This window comes from Camelus ferus, chromosome 12 (genome assembly GCF_009834535.1).
Source record: "Camelus ferus isolate YT-003-E chromosome 12, BCGSAC_Cfer_1.0, whole genome shotgun sequence".
Lineage (NCBI taxonomy): Eukaryota > Metazoa > Chordata > Mammalia > Artiodactyla > Camelidae > Camelus > Camelus ferus.
The window spans coordinates 65,265,483-65,278,538 of record NC_045707.1 but is presented as its reverse complement, the minus strand read 5'-3'; the positions used below and the strand labels follow the sequence as shown (position 1 = coordinate 65,278,538).

Here is a 13,056-nt window from a genome sequence, read left to right as displayed (position 1 = left end):
CCTCTAGGTTAGCGACAGTCTTTTTTCCAAGACTTCACGGTTTATAAAACCATTAAAAAATCTCTATGCTATTTCTTGTCACTTCAATGTTGACAGAAAGCTTTATGTTAGCATCTAAAGTTACTTAATTTTGTTTTAGATGAAAAATACAACTTCTTTCCCTTAACCTTTTGTATTTCACTGATGTGAAGACACATTGTATTGTGTTTTTCAAAGCTGGTTCACACCTACAGCCAGGGATCCTTTTAGGTTTGAACAGCATCTTACATTATGCATTACGAAAGCGTAATTTGTATAAGGTCTCTGTTTTCTCATCAGTAAAATAGTGGGAGCTGTCCCGGGAGGGTTGTCATGCGTTTAAATGAATTAATACCTATGATGACAGTAACAACTCTTATTACCTGAATAGTTTCCATGCACCAGGTACCACTTTAAGTGCTTTAAACATATTGCCTCACTTACTCTTCCCTGCAACTCTGTGTGGTAAGTACTGTAATTATCACCGCCCTGGTTTTGTTGTTGTTTTTAACACATGAGGAAGCTGAGGGCACTGAGTGTTTGAGTAATGTTCTCAGGCTACAAGGTGGCAAATGGCCAATCTGGGATTAAAACTCAGAAAGATGGATTTCAGAGCCTGCACGCTTACTCACTGTGCTATCCTACCTTTCAGGTAAAATAGTACCAAAAAGAACTAGGCTGAAGATAGGTCGAGATTTTTATAAAAATTGACAAGGATAAAGGAGAGCATGTGAATATTTTTCTTACTGATGCTCGGTGCAGTCTGGCTAAGGCATCACTAATACTGAATAGCTGCTATTTTAGTAAATTTTTTCAGGTCCCTTGCTTGCTTGTTTTCCTGAATGCTTTTAAACATCTGACTTGCGGTTAAATGCACATTACAGGAAATAACATGAGGTTTTGAATCAGAAAGCATTCCACGCCTTACTGGCCATGTGGTCTTGAGCAAGTTCCATGTCTGTCTGAATCCCTGTTTTCTTATCAGTAAAGATGCCCATAATATCTACTTCAGCTTCTGCAACAGGAGACATGAGAGGATTAAAGATTCAAACACAGAGGGGGACAATCAGGAACTAAGACTATGAATACAGAATGTGACCTGCTGACTGGGGCTGAGAGCAGTGCCCGCGCTGCCTCCCTGGCTCAGTTTTGTCAATTCTCAATGAAGATGGAAATTAGCATCAAGATCTCACTGAATTGCATAGTTTTGTTGCTTAGATATGAATGTTCAAAATTATTATCCTCACCCCATAATCCATCTAATGATTCTTAGTGGACCTTTTTGTTCTTTTTATTAAGTCCTACTATAAAGAGCTTTTTAAGATGTGCTATACCGATTTCTAATTTGTGATTTGAGTAAAAATTCTGGCGAGCAAATGAAGTGAACAGACAATTCATGGACTAGAGAAGATATGCTTAGTTAGCCAGTATATGGGAAATAGCTAAGCCTCTCTAGAAATCATAGAAATGCCAAAAAAACAAACAAACAAAAATCATATTTTACATATGAAAATATTGTGTCCTACTGAGGGTCATATTCATTGTTGATGGGTCTATAAACTGGATAAAAGCCTGTTGGACAACATTTTGTAATATATAACAAGAATCTTAAATATGTTCATATATTTTAAGATAATTTCAGTTTCTGGAACCTAGCTTCAAGAAATAACATGAAGCACAGAAAAAGCTTTCAGTATAAAGTGTTCATTGTGGTATTATTTATCAGAGGAAGAAGTTGGAAACAAACTAAATGCCCTACAAGCTGGGAAGGGTTAAGGAAACAAGGTTTTCTCCACATAACAGATTACTGTGCAGTTTCTTAAAGTTATGCTTATAAGAAATTTATAACGACATGGGAAATACATGTCATATAATTGAAATGAAAAGCAAGGTATTTTTATATATAACATGATCACAACTGAGTAAAAAAAAATGTATGGATATAAATATTTGGAAGTAAATATACTGAGGTGGGAAGCCCCATAAAAAAGACTGGCAGGACCCCCCCAGGCAGGGCCACTACTCTCCTGCCAGCACCATCCGGTTCTCTGGCCCAGCGGCTTTATCTCACTTTTTTGCCTCTGAAACAGCTAACTTCTAGGAAAGTGGAACTTACCCCTAAAATTCTATTGGTTCCCTGAGCTAACTCCTGATTGGTCCATTTATAGTGCTTCATTTGCATGGAGCTCACTCCTGATTGGTTATTTCTCTCCCTCCTGATTGGCCCATTTCTACAAAGCTCGTTCCTAATTAGTCAACTTTTGTTATACCTTATTTGCATATGATGTTGCAAAGTGTAAACTGGTAGCCTATAAAAGCCTGTGTAAACCTATAGATGGGGACGAGAGTTTGCAACGTTAACTTCTCTGGGCCCGCTGTAGTAATAAGCCTGAGTTCTCCAACTCTCCAAGTTCTGCTTGGTCTCTTGCCTGGATCCAGCTTGCTGTCACAACTGATCTGTAACACATTTTTCTGCAACAATACCAGAATGCTAATAGTAGTTACTTGGGAGATGGTGATTCTGGGTGATTAGTTTTCCTGCTTTTAACTCTTCTGTATTTTTCAATGTTTCCTCACGATGAGTGTATGTTATTTTATAATATTAAAATACAAAGCAAATGTTGCATGAATAAGAATTCTGCTGTTAGGGTGGGAAGCAGGTGCAGCTGATGCCTTGACAAGGCAGAGTCCCATCTGACATCCGAGGGTTTGTGTAGGATTGAAATATTCTACCATGTGTAACTGGCCAGTACAGCGTACTATCTACAAAGAAACTATTATAGAAAATTTAAATTTTACAATCTTACATAAGAGATGGGAGATTGCATTGTGAACTGTTTGTTTGTTTGTTTGTTTTGTTTTTACATTTCCAAAGAATTCACAAGTTTCCTTAACTCGCCAGTTTTCCTATGCATTCTATAGCCTGCAGCTTCTCAGGAATACTTTCTTTCTGTGTGACATAAGGATTCATTGGTAGATACTGACACCTTTACCAGAAGCAGAACAAGAAAGGAAAGCAAACCTTAATTCAGTTTTTGAATTTTTAGCTTTTATTTGGTGGTGATAAGTGGGGCCCTGATTCACCCAGGACAATCCTGGTTTATACCTGTTCTCCTGGCATAATTATTTATATGGAGTGCCCTCTTTTTCTCTCCAAATTGCTCTGACTCAGACATTAAGTTACTTGGCCACCCTAACAAGTTCAGATTTGGGGGGAGGGGAGGAGAGAGTGGTACTGTCTGGGTGCTGACTTCGGGAGTGGAGGGGTTTGGCGGACGGGCAGCTGGCTCCCCACGGCCAGCACGCAGAAGGACCCAGAAGCAGTACCCGAAGGGACAGAAAGTAGCCCAGCTGCCAATGAACACTGGCCCACGGACTGTATTACTTAGTTTAATTAGTCGTATATCTGTTACTTGATAGTGATTCTGACAGCATTGGCTCTACCTGAAGGTAGAACAGAAAATCTATCTAGTTGATGAAAGATAACAAAGACACCTGCCTCAGGACTTTTTTTTTTTTTTTCCCCATCAGCCCACTCTGGTGCCTGGTATTTCCATCATTGGAGTTATAATAATATTTAATAATTCAAAATTTTATCTGAAGAGAACGGCACAAAGGATGAGGGGGGTGGGCAGCCCTGTTAAGGGGTTGGAAGGATTCCCATGCGGACTGTGCTATTCCCAGCTGAACGACCCTGGGCAAATAATTCAACTTTTCTGAGGGTTAGTCTCTTCAGAGTAGAAAGAGGGAAATGAAACCTGCCCTGCCTATCTCTGGGGGTAGCGGTGTGAACAGAATAGTGATTGCATGTGAACATTCTCTGTTAATACAAAAGCTCTCTGCCAATATCAGAGACCCTTCGTATCATGAAATTATTAAAATAAGGTAATGTTAATTTGAGCTAATAGCACCACCTTGGAATGCAGTGAGCAAATTTGAGGGAAAAAGGCACAAATTGGGTAAATTTTAATGGGTGGTTACAAGGAGGAGAGAGGGGACTGAAGCAGCTGGCTGATCATCTGAACCATCTGGAGAGCTTTTTAGAAACAAAACAAAACAAAACAGCAACAGATTAGCCGGCTCCACCTCAAGACCTTGTGATTCAGTTGCCCAGACACACAGCCCCGAGTAAGTAGTTTGGGGGTTGGTGTGGGGAAGCTGCCAAGCATGATGCCAAAGGGACCAGACAGAGCTGGAAAGAGAGCGATGGGGGAAGAGAACAACAGAACTCTGTTGCTTTAGCAAGTTTCTTTTTTGTTGTTGGTTTGTTTTTTTTTTTTTTTTTTTTAGAGCTAGCCTTGCTTGGAAACTAAGGGCTAAAATGACTTTTGGAAATTTTGGTTTACTGTCCCTCCCAACCCACTCCCTCCAGTTCTAGAACAGAAACGCCATGTGGGTGGGGATTTTTGTCCCTTTGCTTCACTGCTGAATCTCAAGCACTTAGAACATTTCCTGGCACACTGTACCAGGATAATAAAAATTGCATAAATGAATATCATTTGCCTGCGTCAACTGTTTTTCCCACTCATGTCTGTAATTTAAAGTTGGCTACGTTTTGTTATTGCATTTCTGGAGCTTCGAAAGGAAGAGAGTTGTCAGACGAGGTTTAGGACGAGGGTCTTGATCTGTGTCACAAAATGACAGCTCTCACCTGGGGAGACTGCCACTCCCACCACCCGCCGTATCTCCACCTTGTCAAGCTCTTTGGTCATAAGATCTTATTTATACTTCTCTTTTCAAGTACGATGCTCACCCTACCAAGAACGGAATTCTTTTAAGGGTTGTTTTTATTTGGTTATATCTAGAAATAATATGGACACTGGAGTCTGATCTTTCAATTCTCACTGCAGTTTGCTGCTGTCCTTTGGACAGTGTGATATGGTTATTATTTAAATGCAGTTTGGTAATTATTATTAACTTTAAGCTGATATGATTATGAACTTTAAGCCTTTTGGATGACAAGTGACTTGGAATTTATTTTGTGCACCTTACTCTCTCTGTTATTAGATAATTTCTCACTGGATGTGTGATATGTAAATTACAGATGGAGATGAATGGAATTTATCAGTTCAATTCAAGAAATGTTTGTTGACATCCTACAATGTGTGGAGGCCATGTTAGGAGCTGAGGATATGAAATAAATAAGACGAATATGATTTCTTAGCCTCTAGTGAGATACATGATACCATGTATTGCATGGTAATATATATAATATATTATATATTATTATATTTATAAAATCAGATATGTACACAGACATATATATATATAAATAGTTACCCCAGGATGCTTTTGAAGGCAGCTAACAGAATACCCAATTTAAAGTGTTTTAAGCAATGAGCTATTATTTCACAAAGAATTTGGGGGGTAGGAGTCTTTATTGTTGCTTCATACACTGCCTTGATGATAATCACGATTCTGGTCTGCTTTTCTGGACTTTTTTGGCTTGTCCCCCATGCTCCCAAGGTGACAAGGGGTAGAGTTGGAAGGGTGAACACAAACAGAACTGAAGTCTGTCAGCAAGGAAGAAGCATGTGTATTTGTGTGTGTTGGGGGTGGCTGGGTGTGAGCGTGTGAGTAGGGGGGTGATCAGTTGTCACACTCAGATGAAAAATTTTAAGAATATCATAGACTGATTTTTGCCTGAGAAATACAATGGTTTCTTACTGCCTGCAAAGGAGTAAAGCAGGGAAGCATATGCTAGACTTATTAATATGGCACGATTTTATGGTGTTAATTATTATTTAGATAATTATTTAAAAGTAACACGTGGGGGAAGGGTATAGCTCGGTGGTAGAGCATGTGCTTAGCATGCACAAGGTCCTGGGTTCAATCCCCAGTGCCTCCATTAAATTAAATAAATCTAATTACCCTCAAAAATAACTTTAAAAAAATTTTTTAAAAAGTAGCACGTTTATTAAAACATGTAAGCAGCAAAGGCAAACCACTAAGGAGTGAGGTGTATCCTCACATGTCTACGCACTTACAGAGGGTCGGGTGTACACACGTGTTATATGTTCACTACAGCTTTACACACTGTCTGGTTTGTTCGTGGTTTTGGCCTGGGTCCCCGAGACGGGAGAACCAAAGGCAAGGATGAACGCGCGGCCCCTTTGCTTGGGAAATGCAAGCTGAAGATGGTGAAGGTGTGGAAACAAGGGACGTGAAGTAAGAAGGATGCAAAGCAATGTAATGGGATGTGTCACCGCTCACATTTCACAACAGGCCTGGCAGAGGAACAGCAGGTGAGTGGCAGGTGTGTCCGCTCGGTGTGCAGGACTCCTCTGGAAGGGCTGCAAGAAGGAACCACGCCTCAGAGCCATCCTCTGCAAGGAGGAAGGGGAAGGCATTTTTCTGCTCAAATCCCTCCTGCCTCTCATTTCCCATCGGCCAGGTCTCACTTCTTAGTGGGGGAACTCTCCATATTTTCAGCCCTCGGCAGCCACTCAGGAAGCCGATTTCCATGCTCAGTGAGGGGAAACAAGGACTATGAGGCCCAAGTTTCCAACTTGAACTCCAGCCATTCCAGGGAGCTCAGCAAAGGGTGCAGTGGGGGTGATGGGACTGCCTTCAGAAAAGAGAGGCAGTAGGGGAAATCTGAGAAGCAGCACAAAGATGGCATCCAATACATTTGCTCTGCAAAATGGAAATGTTGCAAAAAATGGAAAAATCCCCAAAATGGACTAATACACTCGTTGTTCTGATATTTGTTTTGTTAAACAGAAAAATCATAGCCATTTTTCCCTGCCAGTATTTTGAGATCCAACTCAACCTTTTTAACAAATGCCTAGGATCCCAGAGAGTAAATATGCCGTTATTTGTTTCGCCACTTCCTTCCTGATGGATGTTCAGGTTGTCCCCAGTTTTCCACATTCTAGTAATTATTCTCAGGCTACATGTACAGTCCTTCTGGGGGACACGTCTCAAGTGCTAAAAATAATTAGAAAAGAAAGATCTTTATAATCAGTCTCCACATTTGTCTGGAGCTTTACTGATCTGATCATTGTGGCTGCATTAATTATGCCCCGTCGCATTTTCCACGGGGTCTGGCAGTTCTGGGTTTCTGCTCCTTCCTGGGATCTGCTGGCTTTTCCAAGAGAGCTCTGCTGCACTGATGAGGAATGCTACTCTAGGAACGAGATTCCTTTCCATTTTTTGCATATGCCCAAAGCCTTTCCATTTGAGTTATCTCATCAGTGAGTAAGTGTCTTGAATAAATAAAGAAATGGAAGTCTATGCATTCTGCCTTGGCTCAGCTTGGGTTTCGCTAGCTCTGTTATGTAGGCAGATGGAAGTAGTCAGGCAATGGCTTAGCGGGAGAACGTGAGGAGGATACTGAACATTCCCTGACTTGGGGTTTGAAGTGTTCATTGATAAGAAAAACACTACCACGTGGGAAATTGTACGTATCTCTTACATCAAAAAACACCTCAGGTTTCAGGCGTGTTTCAAAGGAAAACTCTTTCACTTTTTTTTTTTGTATCTTGTTAATGCTTTGACATCTTGACAGTTTTGAAGGTAATGACTGTATGAGAAGCAACAGGGACTTCATTTGCTTTTTCCTCTTTTCTAGGGCAGCTGGTCCCCCTCGCTCCCCAGCGCACTGTCATAGCCTCTGCTCACCCTGGGACCCTTCCCCTGCTTTCCCTGAAAAAGTTAACTATAGCATTTCTGAAATCTGCAGTTTTCTTGACTTTAATAACCTGTCATTTTATTTTAAGAGTCACCTAACCCCGTAAAACAGTAGATTTTATTGTACTATAGAATACAAGATATTCTTCATTCTTGGGCCCTTTTGATTTCTTTCTCAAAGAAGCTTAATAACGTAGATCTGCTGTAAAATCAAAATCAAAATCTGCATGAAGCTGTGTAAAATATTGATCAGATCCCATAGGACAGATGAAAGTATTATTATTTTAAAATATTTATTTATTGTTTCTTTATTGATGTATAGTTGATTTATGTATATAGCATACTGATTGAGTATTTTTATAGACTATACTCCGTTAAAGGTTATTACAAAATAATGGCAGAAATTCTCTATGCTGAACAATATGTCCTGTTGCTTATCTATTTTAGACACAGTAGTTTGTATTTTTTATTCCCCTACATTGCCCCTCTCCCCACTGGTAACCACTAGTTTGTTTTCTATACCTGTGAGTCTGTTTCTGTTTTGCTATATACATTTATTTGTATTATTTTTTAGATTCCACTATAAGTGATATCATACAGTATTTTGTCTTTCTCTGTCTGACTTATGTCTCTAAGCACAACATTTTCTAGGTCTATCCATGTTGCTGCAAATGGCACTGTTTCATTCTTTCTTTATGGCTGAGTAGTATTCCATTGTCTATATATACCACATCTTCTTTATCCATTCATCTGGTTGATGGACACCTGGGTTGCTACCATATCTTGGCAATTATAAATAGTGCTGCTACAAACATTGGGGTGAATGTATCTTTTCAACTTTAGCGTTTTTATTTTTTTTTTCCAGATACATACCCAAGAGTGGAGCTGCTGGATCATATGGTAGTTCCATTTTTAGTGTTTTGAGGAACCTCCATCTTGTTTTCTATAGTGGCTGCACCAATTTACATTCACCCCAACAGTGTACAAGGGTTCCTTTTTCTCCACATCCTTGCCACCATTTGCTGTAGACTTTTTGATGATGACCATTTTTCAAATGGTGATAAAGGTGTGAGGTGATATCTCATTGTTGTTTTAATTTGTATTATTCTAACAATTAATGATGTTGAGTATCTTTCCATGTAGCTGTTAGCCATCTGTCTGTCTTCTTTGGAAAAATGTCCATTCAGGTCTTCTGCCCATTTTTGATTGGATTGTGGGGTTTTTTTTTTTTGGATATTGAATTGTACGAGCTGTTTATATATTTTGGATATCAACCCCTTGTTGGTCATATCATTTGCAAATGTTTTCTCCCATTTAGTAAGCTGTCTTTTTGTTTTGTTGATAGTTTCCTTTGCTGTGCAAAAGCTTTTCAGTTTAATTAGGTCTCATTTGTTTATTTTTGCTTTTGTTTCTTTCACCTTAGGAGACAGGTCCAAAAAAATTATTGCTACCATTAACGTCAAAGAGTGTTCTGCCTATGTTCTCGTCTAGGAATTTGATGTATGTAAAATTACATTTAGGTGCTTAATCCATTTCTAGTTTATTTTTGTATATTGTGTGAGGAAATGTTCTGATCTCATTCTTTTACATATAGCTGTCCAGTTTTCCCATCACCACTTATTGGAGAGACTGTCTTTTCTCTGGTGTATATTCTTGCCTCCTTTGTTATAGATCAATTGATCAAAGGTGAATGGGCTTATTTCTGGGCTCTCGATTCTGTTCCATTGATTTATGTAACTGTTTTTGTGCCAGTACTGTGCTGTTAGGATTGCTGTAGCTTTGCAGTATAGTCTAAAGTCAGGGAGGGTGATGCCTCCAGCTTTGTTCTTTTTTCTCAAGACTGCTTTGGCAATTCGGGGTCTTTTGTGGTTCCACATGAACTTTAGGATTATTCTAGTTCTGTGAAGAATGTCATGGGTATTTTGATAGGGATTGCATTAAATCTCTAGATTACTTTGTGTAGCATGGCCATTTTAGTGATACTAATTCTTCCAATCCAAGAGCCTGGGATAGCGTTCCATTTCTTTGTATCCTCTTCAGTTTCCTTCATCAGTGTTTTATAGTTGCCAGAGTATGGCTCTTACACCTTCTTGGTTAAGTTTTTCTTTTGATTTTTGATGTGATTTTAAATGGGAATTTTTTTTTGCTTTCTCATTTTTAGTTTATACAAAAGCAACATATTTCTGTATATTAATCTTGTATCCTGTGTCTTTACTGAATTCATTTATTTGTTCCAATAGTTTTTTGATGGTGACTTTAGGGTTTTCTATATATGGTATTGTGTCATCTGCAAATAGTAACAGTTTTGCTTCTTCTCTTCAAATTTGGGTACCTTTTATTTCTTTTTCTTCTCTAATTGCTGGGGTTAGGATTTCCAATGCTATGTTTAACAGAAGTGGCGAGAGTGGGCATCCTTGTATTATTCCTGAATTTAGAGGAAGGCTGTTAGCTTTTCACTGTTGAGTATCACGTAAGTTTCACTTTTTTGTCATAAATGGCCTTTACTGTGTTGAGATATGTTCCCTCTATATCAACTTTGATGAGAGTTTTTATCATGAGTGAATGTTGAATTTTGTCAAATGCTTTCACTGCATCTATTGAGAAGATCATGTGATTTTTATCCTTCCCTTTGTTAATGTGGTGTAGCACATTGATTATTCGTGAATATTGAACCATTCTTGTGTCCCTGGAATAATTAATTCCAATTTAATCATGGTGTATGACCCTTTCTATATATTGTTGGATTCTAATTGCTAATATTTTGAGGATTGTTTGCACCTATATTCATCAAAGATATTGGCCTGTAACTTTCTTTTTTTGTAGTACCCTTGTCTGGTTTTGGTATCAGGGTAATAGTGGTCTTGTAGAATGAATTTGGAAGTGTTCTGTTCTCTTCAGTTTTCTGGAATACTTTGAGAAAGATAGGTATTAGCTCTCCTTTGTATGTTAGGTAGAATTCCCTTGTGAAACCATCCAGTCCTGGGCTTTGTTTGTTGGGAGATTCTTTTTTTTTTTTTTTATTAAATTACAAATTTAATTTCACTACTAGTGATTAATCTGTTCAGATTGTCTGTTTCTTCTTGACTCAGTCCCGGCAGTTTGTATGTTTCCAGAAATTTGTCCACTTCTTCTAGGTTGTCCAATTTGTTAACTGTTCACAGTATTTTTTAATGATATTTTTGTATCTCTGTGATATTAGTTGTTACTTCTCTTTCATTTCTTATTCTGTTTATTTGGATCCTCTCTCTTTTCTTCTCAGTAACCTGGCAGAAGGTTTATCACTTTTTAAAAAAACAGCTCTTGGTTTCATTGATTTTTTTCTTTTTCTTTTTCTCTTGTCTTTCTAGTTCATTTATTTCCTCTCTGACCTTGATGATTTTCTTTTCTTATTCTTTTCTTTCTTTCTTTCTCTCTTTCTTTCTTTCTTTCTTTCTTTCTTTCTTTCTTTCTTTCTTTCTTTCTTTTTCAGACTTTAGGCTTTGTTTGTTCTTCTTTTTCTAATTACTTTAAGTGGTAGTTTAAGTTGGTTATTTGAGATTTTTCTTATTTCTTGAGGAAGGCCTGTATCACTACAAACTTCCCTCTCAGAACCGTTTTTGCTGTATCCTATAGATTTTGGAAAGTTGTGTTTCCATTTTCATTTGTCTGGAGGTATTTTTGATTTCCTCTTTGACTTTTTCATTGACTCACTGGGGTTTTAGTAACATGTTATTTAGTCTCCACATGTTTGTGCTTTTCCCATTTTTCTTTCTATAATTGATTTCTGATTTCATAGTGTTGTGATTTGAAAAAATGCTTGATATAATTTCTATCCTCTTAAATTTGTTGAGATTTGTTTTGTGGCCTAGCCATGTGATCTCTGCTGGAGAACATTCCACGTGCACCTGAAAATAATGTGTATTCTGCTGGTTTTGGATGCAATGTCCTATAGATATCTGCTAAGTTCAACTGGTCTGTTGTGTCATTTAAGATCACTGTTGCCTTATTGATTTCCTGTCTGGATGATCTCTCCATTGATGTAAATGGGCTGTTAAAGTCCCCTACTATTATTGTATTATTGTCGATTTCTCCCTTTATGTCTGTTAATATTTGCTTTATATATTTAGGTGCTCTTGTATTAGGTGCATATATATTAACGAATGTAATATCCTCTTCTTGTATTGATGACTTATTGTTATATAATGCCCTTCTTTGTCTTTTGTATAGCCTTTGCTTTAAAATCTATTTTGTCTGATATGGATATCACTGCCCCTACTTTCTTGTTGTTTCCATTTGCCTGATACATCTTTTTCTATCCCCTCACTTTCAGTCTGTATATGTCTTTAGCTCTGAAGTGACTCTCATAGGCAGCATACAGATGGGTCTTATTTTTTTTAGCCAATCAGCCACCCTATTTCTTTTGACTTGAGCATTTATTCCATTGACATTTGAAGGAATTATTAATAGTTATGTACTAATTGCCATTTTATTACTTGTTTCTGGTTACTTTTATATTTCTTCTCTGTTCATTTTTTTCTTTTCTTTTTGTTTCTTTCCATGTGGACTGATGCTTTTCTTTTGTAGTATGCTTGAGTAAGTTTCGTTTTGGTTTTTGTGTATCTATTGTAGGTTCTCATCAGAAGTGTTCATTCTTTGAAATACTGATGTTTACATTTTATGGATAATCAGGAACTCATATGTGTGTGCTTGAATTCTCTCCTGATGATATTCAAAACTATGGATATTTTAGGATAATATTAAAAGAGTCCTCTAAAATTATTTAGCCAACTATTAAAAAATTTTTTTAAATTAAAGTATAGTCAGTTTACACTGTTGTGTCAATTTCTGGTGTATAGCATATTGTTTTGGTCATACATATACATATATATGTTCCTTTTCATATTCTTTTTCATTACAAGTTACTATAAGATATTGAATATAGTTCTCTGTGCCATACAGTATACTCATGTTTATGTATTTTATATATAGTTGTTAGTATCTGCAAATCTCACACTCTCAGTTTATCCCATCTCACCCCCTTTCCCCTCTGGTAACCATGTTTGTTTTCTATGTCTATGAGTCTGTTTCTATTTTGTAAATAAGTTCATTTGTGTCTTTTTTTAAGGTTCCACATGTAAGTGATATCATATGGTATTTTCTTTCTCTTTCTGGCTTACTTCACTTAGTATGACAATCTCTAGTTTCATCCATGTTGCTGCAAATGGTATTATTTTATTCCTTTTTATGGCTGAGTAGTATTCCAGTGTGTGTGTGTGTGTGTGTGTGTGTGTGTGTGTGTGTGTGTGTGTGTACACATACCACAACTTCTTTATCCAGTTATCTGTCAATGGACATTTAGATTGCTTCCATATCTTGGCTATTGTAAATAATGCTGCTGTGAACATTGGGGTGCATATATCTTTTTGA

General features: G+C 37.6%; 1 protein-coding gene and 1 long non-coding RNA gene across 9 annotated transcripts in view; both read left to right on the top strand.

Annotated features, from left to right (window-relative positions):
• The window catches only part of RAB3IP (RAB3A interacting protein), a 149,245-nt gene that overhangs the window by 80,153 nt on the left and 56,036 nt on the right, over positions 1 to 13,056 (top strand). The window lies entirely within an intron of this gene.
• Positions 1 to 13,056, top strand: part of LOC116667778 — a 36,940-nt gene that overhangs the window by 15,695 nt on the left and 8,189 nt on the right. Inside the window, exon 2 of one of the 7 annotated variants that reach the window (XR_004324851.1) lies at positions 6,046 to 6,263. The exons of the other annotated variants lie outside the window; for them this stretch is intronic. This is a non-coding gene — a long non-coding RNA (uncharacterized LOC116667778). The remainder of the gene's footprint in view (positions 1 to 6,045; positions 6,264 to 13,056) is intronic. 7 annotated transcript variants of the gene reach the window in all.